This window comes from Scyliorhinus canicula, chromosome 13, assembly GCF_902713615.1.
Source record: "Scyliorhinus canicula chromosome 13, sScyCan1.1, whole genome shotgun sequence".
Lineage (NCBI taxonomy): Eukaryota > Metazoa > Chordata > Chondrichthyes > Carcharhiniformes > Scyliorhinidae > Scyliorhinus > Scyliorhinus canicula.
The window spans coordinates 29,951,340-29,969,692 of NC_052158.1; positions in this window are offsets into that span (position 1 = coordinate 29,951,340).

The following is an 18,353-nucleotide window of genomic DNA, read 5'->3' on the forward strand; positions in this document are numbered from 1 at the left end:
AGGTAATTAAATCTTTACAGAACCAGAGGGAGGGGTAACCCCAGGTTAAAGAGGTCTGAATTGTCTCAAGCCAAGACAGTTGGTAGGAGTTTGCGAGCACAGGCCAGAGGGTGGGGAGTGAATATAATGCGACATGAACCCAAGGTCCCGGTTGAGGCCGTAATGGATGTCCCGAAGCTTGGTGCATTGGCGAGACCATGCAGACGCTGTGACAACGAATGAACGGGCATCGCGCAACAATTACCAGGCAGGAATGTTCCCTTCCAGTCGGGGAACACTTCAGCCTCTGATCTTCGGGTAAGCGTTCTCCAAGGCGGCCTATAGGATGCGTGACAACACAGAATCGCAGAGCAGAAACTGATTGCCAAGTTCCGCACACATGAGTACGGCGGGGGGGGGAGTGGGGTGGGGGGCGGGGGGGGGGGGGGGAGGAGGAGGTGTGGCAATGGTGAGGGAAAAGCAAATGGAAGGACGGAAAACAAATTGATAGAAATAAAACTGGGGTAAAGCTGGTGGAAAGAGTTCACACTCTGAAGCCGCTGAGCTCAGTGTTAAGTCTGGAAGGTTGTAATGAGCCTAGTTGGAAGATGAGGTGCTGTTCCTTCAGTTTGCGCTGGGCATCGCTGGAACATTGCAGCAGGCCAAGGACAAATATGTGGACATGAGAGTAGGATGGGGAGTTGAAATGGCAAGTGACAGGAAGGTCTGGGACATGCTTGCAGATGGACCAAAGATGTACTGCAAAGCGGTCACCCAGTCTGCGTTTAGACTCTCCAATGTAGAGCAGACCAAATTGGGAGCAGCAAAGGCAATAGACCAGATTGAAGGAGGTGCACGTGAAGTGCTGCCTCACTTGAAAAAGGTGTTTAGGACCCGAGATGGTGAGCAGGGAAGAGGTAAAGGGGCGAGTGTTACACCTTCTGCGATTGCATGTGAAGGTGCTGTGGGAAGAGGGTGAGGTGTTGGGGGGATGAAGAAATGGGACAGGGTATCCCGGAGGGGAAGGTCCCTGTGAAACGCTGACGGGGGAGTGAGGGGAAGATGTGCTTAGTGGTGGAATCATGCTAGAGTTGGCCAAACTGGTGGAGGACGATTCTTTGAATGCGGAATTGGTGGGGTGAAAGTGAGGACAAAGGGGACCCTACCCTGGTTCTGGAAGGGAGGAGAGGGGACGAGGGCAGAGGTGCAAGAGATGGGTTGTACACAGTTGAGAGCCCCGTCAATCACAGTGGGGAGCCATGATTAAGTAGGCCAGACTGGGTAAGGGTATTGGTGAACCAGATGAGATTTTACAACAATCAACAATGGTTTCATGGTCATCATTAGATTTTTATTCAATTGAAATTTTGACATCTGCCGTGGGTGGAATTTGAACCTGGGTCCCCAGAGCATTACCCCTGAGTCTCTGGGTTACTAGTCCAGCAACAATACCACTATGCCATCGCCTCCCCCTTTCTGCTGAAAGGGCATCATCTAAATCTCAGTTCCAGAGGCTTGAAATTCACACACCCCCGTTGGTAGGTATTTAGACATTGTGGGGGTAGGCGGGTGTGTGAGATAGTATGAATGGGCTTCCCGCCCACTCCAACATCTCAGTGCTTTAATGGTGGGCCGTGCAAGGCCTCAGCCCACCCTTGTCTCAATTGAGGTCCCCACTTGGCCAGTTATTGGCCGCTAAAGTGTTACTTCCCGCTTAGCCTTAATTTTAAGGCAGGTGGGCGGATTTCCTGGTTATAGGCGAGGTCCAATATGATCGGGTTTAGGCCTCGTGTGGGGAACTCCATCAGAACTTTCAGTGGCTCCCTATTCCCCCCCTTTATAAAATGACTGCTGGACCTCCATCCTCTCCTGGCCTCTAACACCCCTACTGGGTGGCAGAAGACCCAGCTGTAGCCATTTAAACCTCACTGGAACGTTAAATGACTGCGGGTTAGGCAATGTCAACGCGGATACCATGCAACCCGAAATATCCTGCCCACAGTTTCTACCGCACTGTCCTACTGTGTCCCCAAGGATGAAAGGACCATGTCTGACCCACTGTCCCAGAGGGGGAAAGGACAGTGTCTGACCCACTGTCCCACCCAGTCCCAGAGGGGAAAGGACAGTCTGACTCACTGTCCCCCCCAGTCCCAGAGGGGAAAGGACAGTGTCTGACTCACTGTGCCCCACAGTCCCAGAGGGGAAAGGACAGTGTCTGACTCACTGTCCCCCCCAGTCCCAGAGGGGAAAGGACAGTGTCTGACTCACTGTGCCCCACAGTCCCAGAGGGGAAAGGACAGTGTCTGACCCACTGTCCCCCCCAGTCCCAGAGGGGAAAAGGACAGTGTCTGAGCCATTATCCCACCCAGTCCCAGAGGAGGAAAGGATGGTGTTTGACCCACTGTCCCACCCAGTCCCAGAGGGGGAAAGATTAGTGTCTGACCCACTGTCCTACCCAGTCCCAGAGGGGGAAAGGACAGTGTCTGACCCACTGTCCTACCCAGTCCCAGAGGGGGAAAGGACAGTGTCTGACCCACTGTCCCACCCAGTCCCAGAGGGGAGAAATGAAATTAAAATAAAATTGCTTATGGTCACAAGTAGGCTTGAAATGAAGTTACTGTGAAAAGCCCCTAGCCACCACATTCCAGCACCTGTTCGGGGAGGCTGGTATGGGAATTGAACCATGTTGCTGGCCTGCCTTGGTCTGCTTTAAAAGCCAGCTATTGAACCCTGTGCGAAACCAGCCCCAGTGTCTGACCCACTGTCCCACGCAGTCCTAGAGGGGGGAAAGGAGAATGTTTGATCCACCGCACCATTTGCAATATCTTAATATCTTAGTGCATGTTTCCATATTCTATGTTTTCCATGAGCTAGTCTATTGTAGATCATTTGGACATGTGCCACTGGCAAGTCCTGCATTCATGCTAACTTTCAATTGCCCTTGAAAAAGTGTTGCTGAGCTGCCTTCTTGAAGCACAGCCGTCCCTATGGTGTAGGTACACCCTGTTGGGGAGGGAGTTACAGGATTTTGACCCAGTGCCTGTGAAGGAATAGGTTTGAAGTCAGGATGGTGAGTGCCTTGGAGTAGTACTTGTAGGTGATGTTGTTCCCATGTGCATGTTCCTGTGGTTCAGGAATGGACAAATAATCGGATTGGACAGCGACTTAGCAAGTTTTGTTGAGCTGTTGAGGGCTGTATATATAAAACGACTTGTCATAGAATCATAGAATTTTACAACTCAGGCCCATCGTGTCTGCGCTGGCCAGCAAGCACCTATCTATTCAAATCTATAGGGGCTGGTTTAGCACAGGGCTAAATCGCTGGCTTTGAAAGCAGACCAAGGCAGGCCAGCAGCACGGTTCAATTCTCGTACCAGCCTCCCCGAACAGGCGCCGGAATGTGGCGACTAGGGGCTTTTCACAGTAACTTTATTTGAAGCCTACTTGTGACAATAAGCATTTTTCATTTCCAATATTCCAGCACTGACTTGTAAACTCTTGCATTTAAAGTCCTCATCTAAAAGCTTCTTAAATGTTGTGAGGGTTCCCACCTCTACCACCCTTTCAGGCAGTGAGTTCCAGATGCCCACCACCCTCTGGGTGAAAAGGTTTTTCATTAAATTCCTTCTAAATCCCCTGCCCCTTACCTTGAAATTGACTTGTGTCAACAACATGTATTTAGGGAATAAATATTTAAAATGAGAAGCGTATTCTGTGTTAAACTTGTAGCCTTCAGCAACTACCCTTCTTCTGTGATGAAGTGATTCCCACATGTGGGATAGAGTTCAAGAATACTTTTCCAGTTAGACTTTGCAACGCTAATGGCCAAATCAATGCAGCCCTTTTTGAATTTTTTCGTGCAACCATAGAAACATTACAGTGCAGAATGACGGCATATCATGTCTGCCCAGCGCAAAATCGAGAAAAAGGAAACTAGCCACCCATTTTCCAGTACCTGCCTTGTAACTTTTACTTTTGTAAGTCTCTTACCCTGCTCTGTCTCCGGAGTAATTGTGTCTTTCCTGTAATGCGGCGACCAGAACTGTACACCAAATTCACTCTGGATCTGGCTGTTATTGGCAGAACCAGCATTTGCTGTCCATCCCTCGTTGCCTTTGAACTCAGTTTCTCGCTCGACCATTTCAGAGGCCAGTGAAGAGTCAGCCACATTGCGGTGCGTCTTTTTTTAAAAAAAAAACATTTATTAAGACATTTATAATTTTAACATTTTTAAACCTCGGATGGTGATGTCTAGCACAAGGGGACATAGCTTTAAATTGAGGGGAGATAGATACAGGACAGATGTCAGAAGTAGGTTCTTTACTCAGAGAGTAGTAAGGGTGTGGAATCCCTGCCTGCAACAGCTGTGGACTCGCCAACACTAAACGCATTCAAGTGGTCATTGGATAGGCATATGGATGATGAGGGAATAGTGTAGATGGGCTTTAGAGGGGTTTCTCAGGTCGGCGCAACATCGAGGGCCGAAGGGCCTGTACTGCACTGTAATGTTCTATGTTCTATGTTCTAAACAAAGAGATCCAACAAACACAAAAAATCCACAACCACACAACCACCTCCCCACAATCAAAAACCCTAACTATCCTGGTCCATGTAATTACTCCATCTCACGGTTTTCGCTTCACTGGTTTTCCTACCCTTATTCGTCACTTCCATGCCTCCTTCTAGCCCCCCACTCCTATCCCCCGCCACCCTGCTGGCAGCCTAATTGTCCTTGAAGAAGTCGATGAACGTCTGCCACCTCAAGCGAACCCCTGTAATGAACCCCTTAAGGTGAATTTGATTTTCTCCAATCTGAGAAACCCCGCCATGTCACTTACCCATACCCCTGACTTTGGATGCTCCAAGTCCCTCCATCCCAACAGAATCCCTCTCCGGGCCATCAGGAAGGCAAAGGCCAAAACGTTGGCCCCCCCCCCCCGGGCTCCCGGAACACTCCAAATATTGCCATCTCTGGACCCGGAGTCACCGAACAGAACCCGGGACAGAACACTGTCCCTGACCAACCCACTGGTTGACGGTTAACCAATCAAACCAACTTCCTCCAGAACCAGTTCCTAAGATTAACCCAGTGCTGAAGAGTTTGGTCTCTTTAAACAAAACACCTGGGAACACAATGTCCTGACAAGCACCCGGCTTCAGCTTGAATCTTCTGTTTAAAGGCACATAACCATTACAGGCCCACGGACCAAATTTTTAAAATTTATTTTCCAATTAAGGGGCAATTTAGCATGGCCAATCCACCTAACCTGCACATCTTTGGGTTGTGGGGGTGAAACCCACGCAGACACGGGGAGAATGTGCAAACTCCACACGGACAGTAACCCAGGGCCGGGATTCGAACCTGGGTCCTCAGCGCCGCCGTCCCAGTGCTATCCACTGCGCCACATGCCACCCTTAACCACGGACCAAAAATAATAAAATAAAATAAATGGGAACAAAATAAGTAAAAGGAAGGACTCTTACAAGACAGGAACAGATGTCAATTCTCCCCCCTTCCCTGACCAAGATTACGTCGTTAACACAATAGCACGCTGGCCAGCGAATTATAGGTCATGTGGCGTGAAATAAGCACTGGGAAAGGATGAGCACTGCCAGGATGGGGAGGATGGGGGTGTGTGATGAGAAAAGGGAATGTGTGGGCCGGCACTCCCAATGGGCTCACTTAGGAAGGACATCTGTAGACACATAAAGATTCAATGCCAGCTCAATAACTGTGCCACGTGCATCCAGGCAGCACAATCATACACAGACCTCAGTCCCGAGACACATTTATTCTTTTTCCTTGAGCCCTGAAATTCATCCTATAAAAGCTTCAGGAGACCTGAGATGGTGATTCAAACAAAGGTTTATTTGTAACCAAAACAAGAGGATGCAACGCGGGCATACAGTATATGGGTCACAACCGTGACTACCGATCATGCCGGTTCCAATCCGTGCTGGCTATTAAGGGTTCATTTCTTGAGCCCCAGCTGATTTATCTCTGCTTCCCCCTACTCACATAGCAAAAGCTGTTGTTCCCAATTTTCTGGAAGTTCACCTGCAGCCACTGCTCATTGAGCTCCCTTGGACAACTTCCTGTGGTCATTCAGAAAAGGTCACTCGAAAACAGGTAATCTGAGTTTCCTCCCCTCTCAAAGTTTCTGCTGCTCCAAATATTTCCTGGATACCCTGAATGGCCTGGTTGGCACAGATGCAATGCACCTTGTGAGACAGGTCAGGAGCTCCCCAGTATTGGATGTAGCCGAAGGGCCATACTTTTCCCATCCCTATTTTATCGGGAAAGGCTGGGTTTGAAGGGGCCTGGGTGAGTTTCTGCAGTGCATCTTGTAGAGGGCACACACTGCTGCCATGTGTGTCAGTGGTGCAGGGATTGATTGTTTAAGATAGCTGATAGGATGCCGTTCAAGCGTGTTGCTTTGTCCTACATGGTGTCAAGCCTCTTGTGTGTTGTTGAAGCTGCTCATCCAAGCCAGTGGAAAGTATTCTATTACACTCCTGATTGTATCTTCCAGATGGTAGACAGGCTTTGGGGAGGCGGGAAGTGAGTTGCTTCACATACAATTCCCAGACCCTAACCTGATCTTGTGGCTACAGCATTCGAATAGCTAGTCCAGTTCAGTTTCTGGTCAAAAGTAAACTCCAGGACTTTGATATTGAGGGTTTGGTGATTGTAATGCCACTGAAAGTCCTGGGACGATGGTTGGATTTTCTCTTGTTGGAGATGGTTATTGACTGGCACTTGTGTGGCATGAATATTACTTTCCACTTATCAGCCCAAGCCTGGATATTGTCCAGGTCTTGTTGCATATGGGCACAGACTGCTTCAGTGTCTGTGGAGTTGCGAATGGCAGTGAACATTGTGCCGTCATCAGCAAACATCCCCACATCTGACCTTTTGATGAAATGAAGGTCATTGATGAAACAGCTGAAGATGGTTGGGCCTAGGACACTACCCTGAGGGACCCCTGCAGCAATGCCCTGGAACTGGGTTGACTGACCTCCAACAACCACAATCATCATACTGCTGGTATGACTCCAAACCGGGGAGAGTTTTCTTCCCGTGTCCCACTGACACCAGTTTAGCTCGGGCTTGTTGATGCCATACTCAAGTCAAATGATGCCTTAAAGTCAAGGGCAGTCACTCTCACCTCACTTCTGGAGGTCAGCGCTTTTGTCCATGTTTGAACCAAGGCTGTAATGGAGCCAATTTTCCCTGGTGGAATCCAAACTGCTCTGTAAGTTCCGCATACAGTCAATGGCTGTTTCCGCAATTTTACTCATGATTGAGAGTAGACTAATGGAGCAGAAATTGGCCGGGTTGGATTTGCCGGGCTTTTTGTAGACACTCCTGGTAATTTTCAGCATTGTCTGGAAGATTCGGGTATTGTAGCTGTACAGGAACAGCTTGGCTGGAGGAGAAGCTAGTTCTGGAGCACGTCTTCAGTGCATTGCCAGAAGGTTGTCAGGGCCTTTGCTGTAACCTGTGCATTCAACTGTTTTTTGATATCACATGGAGTGAACTGCATTGGCTAGAATTCGTGGCGCTGGAGACTTGAGGAGGCAACCGGGATGGATCATCCACCCAATCATTCTGGCTGAAGAAAGTTACAAATATTTCAGCCTTGCCTTTTGCAGTGCTGAATTCCACCCACCCTATCCCCATTACCCGACTTAACCTGCTCATCTTCGGACACTAAGGGGCAATTTAGCACATTTATGGGCCGTGGGAGGAAACCAGAGCACCCGGAGCAAACTCATGCAGACATGGGGAGAACATGCAAACTCAACACAGTCACCCTAGGCCGGAGCTGAAGCCGGATCCCTGGCACTGTGAGGCAGCAGTGCTATCTATGGTGCCAACCCGACAACCTCCACTGCCTCCAAATCAGATCTGCGGACGATGCAGATCTGACTCAGAGACCAAGGGCTCGATTCTCCGCTGCCCAGGCCGGGTGGGAGAATCGCGGGAGGGCCGCACTGGCACCCCCCACGGTTCTCCCACCCCCCCCCCAAAATGGCGTGTCGCAAAACGCGACACGCCGCTCGGAGAATCGCGGGTCGCCGTTTTTCACGGCGACCCGCGATTATCCGGCCAGGATGGGCCGAGCGGCCTGCCGTTCCTGACCTGTTCACGCCGGCGGCAAACACGCCTGGTTGCTGCCGGCGTGAACATACCGCAAAAGGTGAGTTTGGGGCCTGTGGGGGGATGGAGAGGGAATTGAGCACCACGGCCGTGCTCGGGAGGGGACTGGCCCGTGATCGGTGCCCACCGATCGTCGGGCCGGCGTCTCCAAGAGACGCACTCTTTCCCCTCCACCGCCCCGCAAGATCAAGCCGCCACGTCTTACGAGGCGGCGGAGGGGAAGGTGGCAACTGCGCATGCGCGGGTTGGAGCCGGCCAACCTGCGCATGCGCGGCTGACGTCATTAGGCGCCGCCGGCCGCGTCATTCTCGGCGTGCCGGACTTTGACACCAGCGTCAAGGCCCGGCGGCCGAGTTCCCCGCAACGCCGCTCCTAGTCCCCCGGGGGGGAGAGAATAGGGGGCGAGGAGCGGCCTCTGATGCCGTCGTGAAACACTTCAGGTTTCACGACGGCATCGGCCGTTGCGGAGAATTCCGCCCCAAATTCCAAGTTATCGTTAAAACTTTCACCGAGGCATGCAAGAGTATGGGCCATACACTAAACTTTCATAAGATAAAGGTCCTCTACCAAACTGACCCTGTCATTCCGCACTGCCTCCTCCCCCCCGCCTCCTCCCCACCCCCCCCCCCCCCCCCCCCCCCCCCCTCCATCCCCCTGCACCCACCCAACCCTGGTTATCAAAATCAACGATGAGGCCTTGGACAACGTGGACCAATTTCCAAATCTTGAAAGCTACTGTCAAAAAGGGTAGGCATCAACAATGAGGTAGAACACTGCGTTGATTCTCCGTCCCGCCAGCTGGCCAATGGGGTTTCCCATTGCTGGCAGCCCCACGCCATCGGGAAAAGAAAGTAATACGGAGAATCCCACCAGCGGAGATTCCAGGTCCCTATACAGTTTGCTCGAGCTGGAGGCTATCCTCAATCTCACTGAGGACATGGTTGACTCTCACCCTTGTGCTCACACCTCACGCCCCCTTGTGGGAGAAAAGACAACAACAAATAATCAACAACATAATCACAATGGAGTAATGTCCAGAATTCTTGAAGCACTGCAGGTTAATAATACATGTATGTTGCTCGAAAAGACTGAAGCCATGACAGGATCGTCCAACATCCCTCAGGATCTCTTGACGCTACCAAAGAACAAAGCACCCTCACTTCCACAAGGCCAGTATCCCAATATCCAAACGATCCACGACCTAAACCCTGGCCCGGGGGGGGGGGGGGGGGGAATACGACACGGTCAACCCCTCTTCCAACCCTCATGATGAGCATCGAGTACAGGATGTTATAGGGCCAGTGGTTGGAGGGCCCAACCCAGGTTTCAAAGATCGGATACACTCTGTTCCGTCAAACCTCATCAGGGAAAGTACTCTGTTGAATACAAGAATCATAGAATTTACAGTGCAGAAGGACACCATTCGGCCCATAGAGTCTGCACCGGCCCTTGAAAAGAGCGCTCCACTTAAGCCCAAACCTCCACCCTATCCCCGTAACCCAGTAACCCCACCTAACCTTTTTGGACACTGAGGGCAATTTTCTTATGGCCAATCCACCTAACCTGCACGTCTTTGGACTGTGGGAGGAAACCGGAGCACCCGGAGGAAACCCACGCAGACACGAGAAGAACGTGCGGACTCCGCACAGACAGTGACCCAAGCCGGGAATCGAATCTGGGACCCTGGAGCTGTGAAGCAACTGTGCTACCCACTGTGCTACAATGCTGTCCCAATTCTCTCCTGCGCCTCCACCATCCTCCCAAGGATATCTCGCAGTTCCTCAAAGTGATCTTCAAAGACCTGCTGACAGCCTCATCCAGAACAATACTATCAGAGGCGGTCGTCATCCCGATTCACACAGCGAAGGCCCACTCACCACTCACAATGCCACTGCAAGCTAGGCCTCACCCTAACCTCCTCTGACCGTCACGGTCAAACACTGAGGGCAATTTTCTTATGGCCAATCCACCTAACCTGCACGTCTTTGGACTGTGGGAGGAAACCGGAGCACCCGGAGGAAACCCACGCAGACACGAGAAGAACGTGCGGACTCCTCACCGGAAAACTCCAGTCAGGATCAACCAGGGACATAGTCCATGACATCTATCCCCCCAAAAAAGACAATTATGAAATGCACACAGGGATAAAATAAAGAATTAAAAGATGAGCAGAGCCAGAGCTCGTGAAAACACAGCTGCTCCTTCTCTCACATTGCATAACCCCCCCCCACCGCCCCCTCAGGACAAGGGGGAGTTAATTTAAACAGCCCTGATTTCTCCTCTCACCCATAGAGAGGTGTTTTGGATTTTTGACTATCCCCTTTATACTTGGTGGTGTATTTTTCCCAACCCTTAAATTTGGACTGTTGCAATCCTCTCTAATGGACACAGCAGATGCAAGATAAGATAAAACACATTTGTGGTCTATTTCACACACTCAAAATGCGGTGAATGAGTTTTGCAACGTCACACCATTTGCACACACAGTCAGTGCGAGTGGGGGGGTGGATAAGGGAAATAAGGGGTAAGGCCACAATTTAAAAACTACAATTATGGGGCGTGATTCAATGAAAAGGTTGCTCAGTGTAGTAGCGAGCGGGAACTGACTCAAGATTCCCAGAGCTCGACCGGTAACACAATCCAATATTAATTGGTCAACTTAAGGAGGAACCACGGGCATCACACCATAAGTCATGGCCTGCCAGCCGATTTGCCAGGGTCGCCAGACCCTGCCCCAAAAAAAATCGAGCAGCACTTATACTGTTCTTGCACAGCCAACCCAACTCAGCTCACATCCAAGCCCACTCCACTCCCAGCCAACACCACTCCACTCCCAGCCAACCCCACTCAGCTCACACCCAACACCACTCCACTCCCAGCCAACCCAACTCAGCTCACACCCAACCCCACTCCACTCCCAGCCAACCCCACTCAGCTCACACCCAACCCCACTCCACTCCCAGCCAACCCCACTCCACTCACAGCCAACCCAACTCAGCTCACACCCAACCCCACTCCACTCCCAGCCAACCCCACTCCACTCCCAGCCAACCCCACTCAGCTCACACCCAACCCCACTCCACTCCCAGCCAACCCCACTCCACTCACAGCCAACCCAACTCAGCTCACACCCAACCCCACTCCACTCCCAGCCAACCCCACTCCACTCCCAGCCAACCCCACTCCACTCCCAGCCAACCCCACTCAGCTCACACCCAACACCACTCCACTCCCAGCCAACCCAACTCAGCTCACACCCAACCCCACTCCACTCACAGCCAACCCCACTCCACTCCCAGCCAACCCCACTCCACTCTCAGCCAACCCCACTCAGCTCACACCCAACCCCACTCCACTCCCAGCCAACCCAACTCAGCTCACACCCAACCCCACTCCACTCACAGCCAACCCCACTCAGCTCACACCCAACCCCACTCCACTCCCAGCCAATCCAACTCAGTTCACACCCAGCCAACCCAACTCAGCTCACACCCAACCCCACTCCACTCCCAGCCAACCCAACTCAGCTCACACGCAACCCCACTCCACACCCAGCCAACCCCACTCAGCTCACACCCAACCCCACTCCACATCCAGCCAACCCCACTCAGCTCACACCCAACCCCACTTCACTCCCAGCCAACCCCACTCCACTCACAGCCAACCCCACTCAGCTCACACCCAACCCCACTCCACTCCCAGCCAACCCAACTCAGTTCACACCCAGCCAACCCAACTCAGCTCACACCCAACCCCACTCCACTCACAGCCAACCCAACTCAGCTCACACCCAACCCCACTCCACTCCCAGCCAACCCAACCCAGCTCACACCCAACCGCACTCCACTCCCAGCCAACCCAACTCAGCTCACACCCAACCCCACTCCACTCCCAGCCAATCCAACTCAGTTCACACCCAGCCAACCCAACTCAGCTCACACCCAACCCCACTCCACTCCCAGCCAACCCCACTCCACTCCCAGCCAACCCCACTCCACTCCCAGCCAACCCCACTCAGCTCACACCCAACCCCACTCCACTCCCAGCCAACCCCACTCAGCTCACACCCAACCCCAATCCACTCCCAACCAACCCAACTCAGCTCACACCCAATCCCACTCCACTCACAGCCAACCCCACTCAGCTCACACCCAACCCCACTCCACACCCAGCCAACCCCACTCAGCTCACACCCAACCCCACTCAGCTCACACCCAACCCCACTCAGCTCACACCCAACACCACTCCACACCCAGCCAACCCCACTCAGCTCACACCCAACCCCACTCCACACCCAGCCAACCCCACTCAGCTCACACCCAACCCCACTCCACTCCCAGCCAACCCCACTCAGCTCACACCCAACCCCACTCCACTCACAGCCAACCCCACTCAGCTCACACCCAACCCCACTCCACACCCAGCCAACCCCACTCAGCTCACACCCAACCCCACTCCACTCCTAGCCAACCCCACTCAGCTCACACCCAAGGTGCTGAGACAACCGGTCCAACGATTCAGGGATGCAGATCTGGAGAGGCTCCTCAAGGTGGTTGAGGCCAGGAGGGATGTGCTGCTCCCCCGAGGGTTCCAGAGGGTACGCCACAGGGCAACCAGTGCTGCCTGGAAGTGGCGACGACAGTCAGCACAGGCAGCGTGACCAGGAGGACAGGTACACAGTGCCGCAAGAAGGTCAATGACCTACATCGGGCCGCACGGTAAGTTAGCACCAGGCCACCCACCCCACGTGGGTATGCACCTGGCACTGCCCCTGCCCAGCACCGTGCCATGCCCTGGCCCACCCATGCCACCCACTCCCCAATATCCCCCGAAACCTTCTCCCTGACATCCACCTTAGAGGAATGGGCCCTGGAAGTTACCGGAAGGCCACGGTCACCAACGTGGAGATCGGCACATGGCACAGAGGTGAGGATCCACAATTCACTGCGCCCACCCAGAGGACTGAGTTGTCAAAGCCACACAGACTGACATATCCCTCCAAGTGACCACATGTCCATTTTCAGCAGGACGTTCAGCACCTGCTGAGCCTCTGGACCAGGTTTACCCGGAGGTGCTGCAGAGGAGAGGATGCAACGGTTTTCGCTTCATTGGTTTTCCTACACATATTCGTCACTTCCATGCCTCCTCCTAGCCCCCCACTCCTATCCCCCGCCACCCTGCTGGCAGCCTAATTGTCCTTGAAGAAGTCGATGAACGTCTGCCACCTCAAGCGAACCCCTGTAATGAACCCCTTAAGGTGAATTTGATTTTCTCCAATCTGAGAAACCCCGCCATGTCACTTACCCATACCCCCGACTTTGGAGGCTCCAAGACCCTCCATCCCAACAGAATCCCTCTCCGGGCCATCAGGAAGGCAAGGCCAAAACGTCGGCCTCCCCCCCCCCCCCCCCCCCCCCCCCCTCTCTCTCTCTCTCTCTCTCTCTCTCTCCCCCCCCCCCCCCCCCCCCCCCCCCCGGGCTCCCGGAACACTCCAAATATTGCCATCTCTGGACCCGGAGTCACCCTCCCTTCCCGGACCTCTGACATGTCGGCCGCCAATTCCTGCCAAAATCGGACACACCCAGAACATACGTGCATGACTCACAGGGCCTCCCCCACGCCGCCCACAACTGTCCTCCGCCTCCTCAAAAAACCTGCTCATCCGGGCCAGTCAGATGAGCCTTTGGACCACCTTGAATTGGATCAGGCTAAGCCTGGCACACGGTGAGGATGCATTGACTCTCCTCAGGGTCTCCTCCCATACCTTTCTCCCACTTCCTCTTCACCTCCCCTATTGGAACCACTCCATCAGTATATATATATATATATATATAGAGCTCTGCAAAAAATAATGAGCCTTGTGATGGTCAAAATTTCTAAAACTAGCTTTATATTAACAATTACTATTAATGAGATTATTAATTCAATTTAAATTCCACTAGTTCCAATGTTGGCACTTGAACCCATGTCCCCGAAGCATCAGCCTGGACCATGGATTATTAGTCCAGTGACATGACCACTGTCCCACTATCGTCCTGTCTTGAGCTACACCTTCAGTTAACAAGCACGCAAAGAGGTCCTTTTCATTCACATGTGCACTAGTGAGGTATATGTTTATATTCTTACTCAATATGTCTTATTTCTTTTGCAGGACAAGTGGTCCTCAAAAGGTTTGATTGAAGAACCCTTTTCAAAATTGATTACTACACACATTCAAGAAAAACATAACATCGACTTACTGCTCCCAATATTGTTCTTGTGTAATGGATCAGGACAAAATAATTATTGATCAATAAATCCGCAATATCTGAACAGCAAACACGTTTCCCCGATCAATGGACGTATTTCTTAGGCACAGTTCTCTGTTAATTTTATAACTTCCCGATACAATGGGCCTCTCTCAGTAGATGGGAGGGACCTCCCCACAGAGCGAACCTGGAGCTTCAGGAATGAGCTTCAGGAATGAGAATCTGCTGTTCATTTAAAATGGGGACATGCCGTCTGTTTAACATTGTGAATGTAATGTTAAACTTTGTGGAGCTGCTGTGAATTTTACAGTGTGGACCTGTTCTATGGCCTGAATTTCATATTTAGGGTGTGTCAGGAGTCAGTGCAGGCTGTCACAACCCCCAGGACCAATGCACGGTCAATTGGCCCCACTTGACCCGGAGTCACAAGGATCTTCCCTGCACTGGGATGACTTCCAGTTAATGCCTTTCTGAAGTTCAGGCTTTCGTTTTGGTACTTCTTCCTTCGAGGCTTGAGTTGGTTTTCTCTGGCAAGGTTGTCTACTTTTTCTGCAGACTCAGGATCACTAGGTTAACAGCAACGATATGCCAGATACTTACTGCTTTTGGAAAACAAAGCAGTTCTTTCATTTCAGCAAGCAAGAGGGAGATCATTCCTTTCACTGCCAAGTCTCAATTCGCTCAGAGCATCCCGCAGGAAACAATCACTGACTGTTGTCAGGCAGAACACTGTCCCTGACCAACCCACTGGTTGGCGGTTAACCAATCAAACCAACTTCCTCCAGAACCAGTTCCTAAGATTAACCCAGTGCTGAAGAGTTTGGTCTCTCTTCTCTAAACAAAACACCTGGGAACACAATGTCCTGACAAGCACCCGGCTTCAGCTTGAATCTTCTGTTTAAAGGCACATAACCATTACAGGCCCACGGACCAAATTTTTAAAGTTTATTTTCCAATTAAGGGGCAATTTAGCATGGCCAATCCACCTAACCTGCACATCTTTGGGTTGTGGGGGTGAAACCCACGCAGACACGGGGAGAATGTGCAAACTCCACACGGACAGTAACCCAGGGCCGGGATTCGAACCTGGGTCCTCAGCGCCGCCGTCCCAGTGCTATCCACTGCGCCACATGCCACCCTTAACCACGGACCAAAAATAATAAAATAAAATAAATGGGAACAAAATAAGTAAAAGGAAGGACTCTTACAAGACAGGAACAGGTGTCAATTCTCCCCCCTTCCCTGACCAAGATTACGTCGTTAACACAATAGCACGCTGGCCAGCAAATTATAGGTCATGTGGCGTGAAATAAGCACTGGGAAAGGATGAGCACTGCCAGGATGGGGAGGATGGGGGTGTGTGATGAGAAAAGGGAATGTGTGGGCCGGCACTCCCAATGGGCTCACTTAGGAAGGACATCTGTAGACACATAAAGATTCAATGCCAGCTCAATAACTGTGCCACGTGCATCCAGGCAGCACAATCATACACAGACCTCAGTCCCGAGACACATCTATTCTTTCTCCTTGAGCCCTGAAATTCATCCTATAAAAGCTTCAGGAGACCTGAGATGGTGATTCAAACAAAGGTTTATTTGTAACCAAAACAAGAGGATGCAACGCGGGCATACAGTACATGGGTCACAACCGTGACTACCGATCATGCCGGTTCCAATCCGGGCTGGCTATTAAGGGTTCATTTCTTGAGCCCCAGCTGATTTATCTCTGCTTCCCCCTACTCACATAGCCAAAGCTGTTGTTCCCAATTTTCTGGAAGTTCACCTGCAGCCACTGCTCATTGAGCTCCCTTGGACAACTTCCTGTGGTCATTCAGAAAAGGTCACTCGAAAACAGGTAATCTGAGTTTCCTCCCCTCTCAAAGTTTCTGCTGCTCCAAATATTTCCTGGATACCCTGAATGGCCTGGTTGGCACAGATGCAATGCACCTTGTGAGACAGGTCAGGAGCTCCCCAGTATTGGATGTAGCCGAAGGGCCATACTTTTCCCATCCCTATTTTATCGGGAAAGGCTGGGTTTGAAGGGGCCTGGGTGAGTTTCTGCAGTGCATCTTGTAGAGGGCACACACTGCTGCCATGTGTGTCAGTGGTGCAGGGATTGATTGTTTAAGATAGCTGATAGGATGCCGTTCAAGCGTGTTGCTTTGTCCTACATGGTGTCAAGCTTCTTGTGTGTTGTTGAAGCTGCTCATCCAAGCCAGTGGAAAGTATTCTATTACACTCCTGATTGTATCTTCCAGATGGTAGACAGGCTTTGGGGAGGCGGGAAGTGAGTTGCTTCACATACAATTCCCAGACCCTAACCTGATCTTGTGGCTACAGTATTCGAATAGCTAGTCCAGTTCAGTTTCTGGTCAAAAGTAAACTCCAGGACTTTGATATTGAGGGTTTGGTGATTGTAATGCCACTGAATGTCATGGGACGATGGTTGGATTTTCTCTTGTTGGAGATGGTTATTGACTGGCACTTGTGTGGCATGAATATTACTTTCCACTTATCAGCCCAAGCCTGGATATTGTCCAGGTCTTGTTGCATATGGGCACAGACTGCTTCAGTGTCTGTGGAGTTGCGAATGGCAGTGAACATTGTGCCGTCATCAGCAAACATCCCCACATCTGACCTTTTGATGAAATGAAGGTCATTGATGAAACAGCTGAAGATGGTTGGGCCTAGGACACTACCCTGAGGGACCCCTGCAGCAATGCCCTGGAACTGGGTTGACTGACCTCCAACAACCACAATCATCATACTGCTGGTATGACTCCAAACCGGGGAGAGTTTTCTTCCCGTGTCCCACTGACACCAGTTTAGCTCGGGCTTGTTGATGCCATACTCAAGTCAAATGATGCCTTAAAGTCAAGGGCAGTCACTCTCCCCTCACTTCTGGAGGTCAGCGCTTTTGTCCATGTTTGAACCAAGGCTGTAATGGAGCCAATTTTCCCTGGTGGAATCCAAACTGCTCTGTAAGTTCCGCTTACTGTCAATGGCTGTTTCCGCAATTTTACTCATGATTGAGAGTAGACTAATGGAGCAGAAATTGGCCGGGTTGGATTTGCCGGGCTTTTTGTAGACACTCCTGGTAATTTTCAGCATTGTCTGGAAGATTCGGGTATTGTAGCTGTACAGGAACAGCTTGGCTAGAGGAGAAGCTAGTTCTGGAGCACGTCTTCTGTGCACTGCCAGAAGGTTGTCAGGGCCTTTGCTGTAACCTATGCCTTAACTGTTTTTTGATATCACATGGAGTGAACTGCATTGGCTAGAACTTGTGGCGCTGGAGACTTGAGGAGGCAACCGGGATGGATCATCCACCCAATCATTCTGGCTGAAGAAAGTTACAAATATTTCAGCCTTGCCTTTTGCAGTGCTGAATTCCACCCACCCTATCCCCATTACCCGACTTAACCTGCTCATCTTCGGACACTAAGGGGCAATTTAGCACATTTATGGGCCGTGGGAGGAAACCAGAGCACCCGGAGCAAACTCATGCAGACATGGGGAGAACATGCAAACTCAACACAGTCACCCTAGGCCGGAGCTGAAGCCGGATCCCTGGCACTGTGAGGCAGCAGTGCTAACCATGGTGCCAACCCGACAACCTCCACTGCCTCCAAGTCAGATCTGCGGACGATGCAGATCTGACTCAGAGACCAAGGGCTCGATTCTCCGCTGCCCAGGCCGGGTGGGAGAATCGCGGGAGGGCCGCACTGGCACCCCCCACGATTCTCCCACCCCCCCCCAAAATGGCGTGTCGCAAAACGCGACACGCCGCTCGGAGAATCGCGGGTCGCCGTTTTGCACGGCGACCCGCGATTCTCCGGCCCGGATGGGCCGAGCGGCCTGCCGTTCCTGACCTGTTCACGCCGGCAGCAAACACGCCTGGTTGCTGCCGGCGTGAACATACCGCAAAAGGTGAGTTTGGGGCCTGTGGGGGGTGGAGAGGGAATT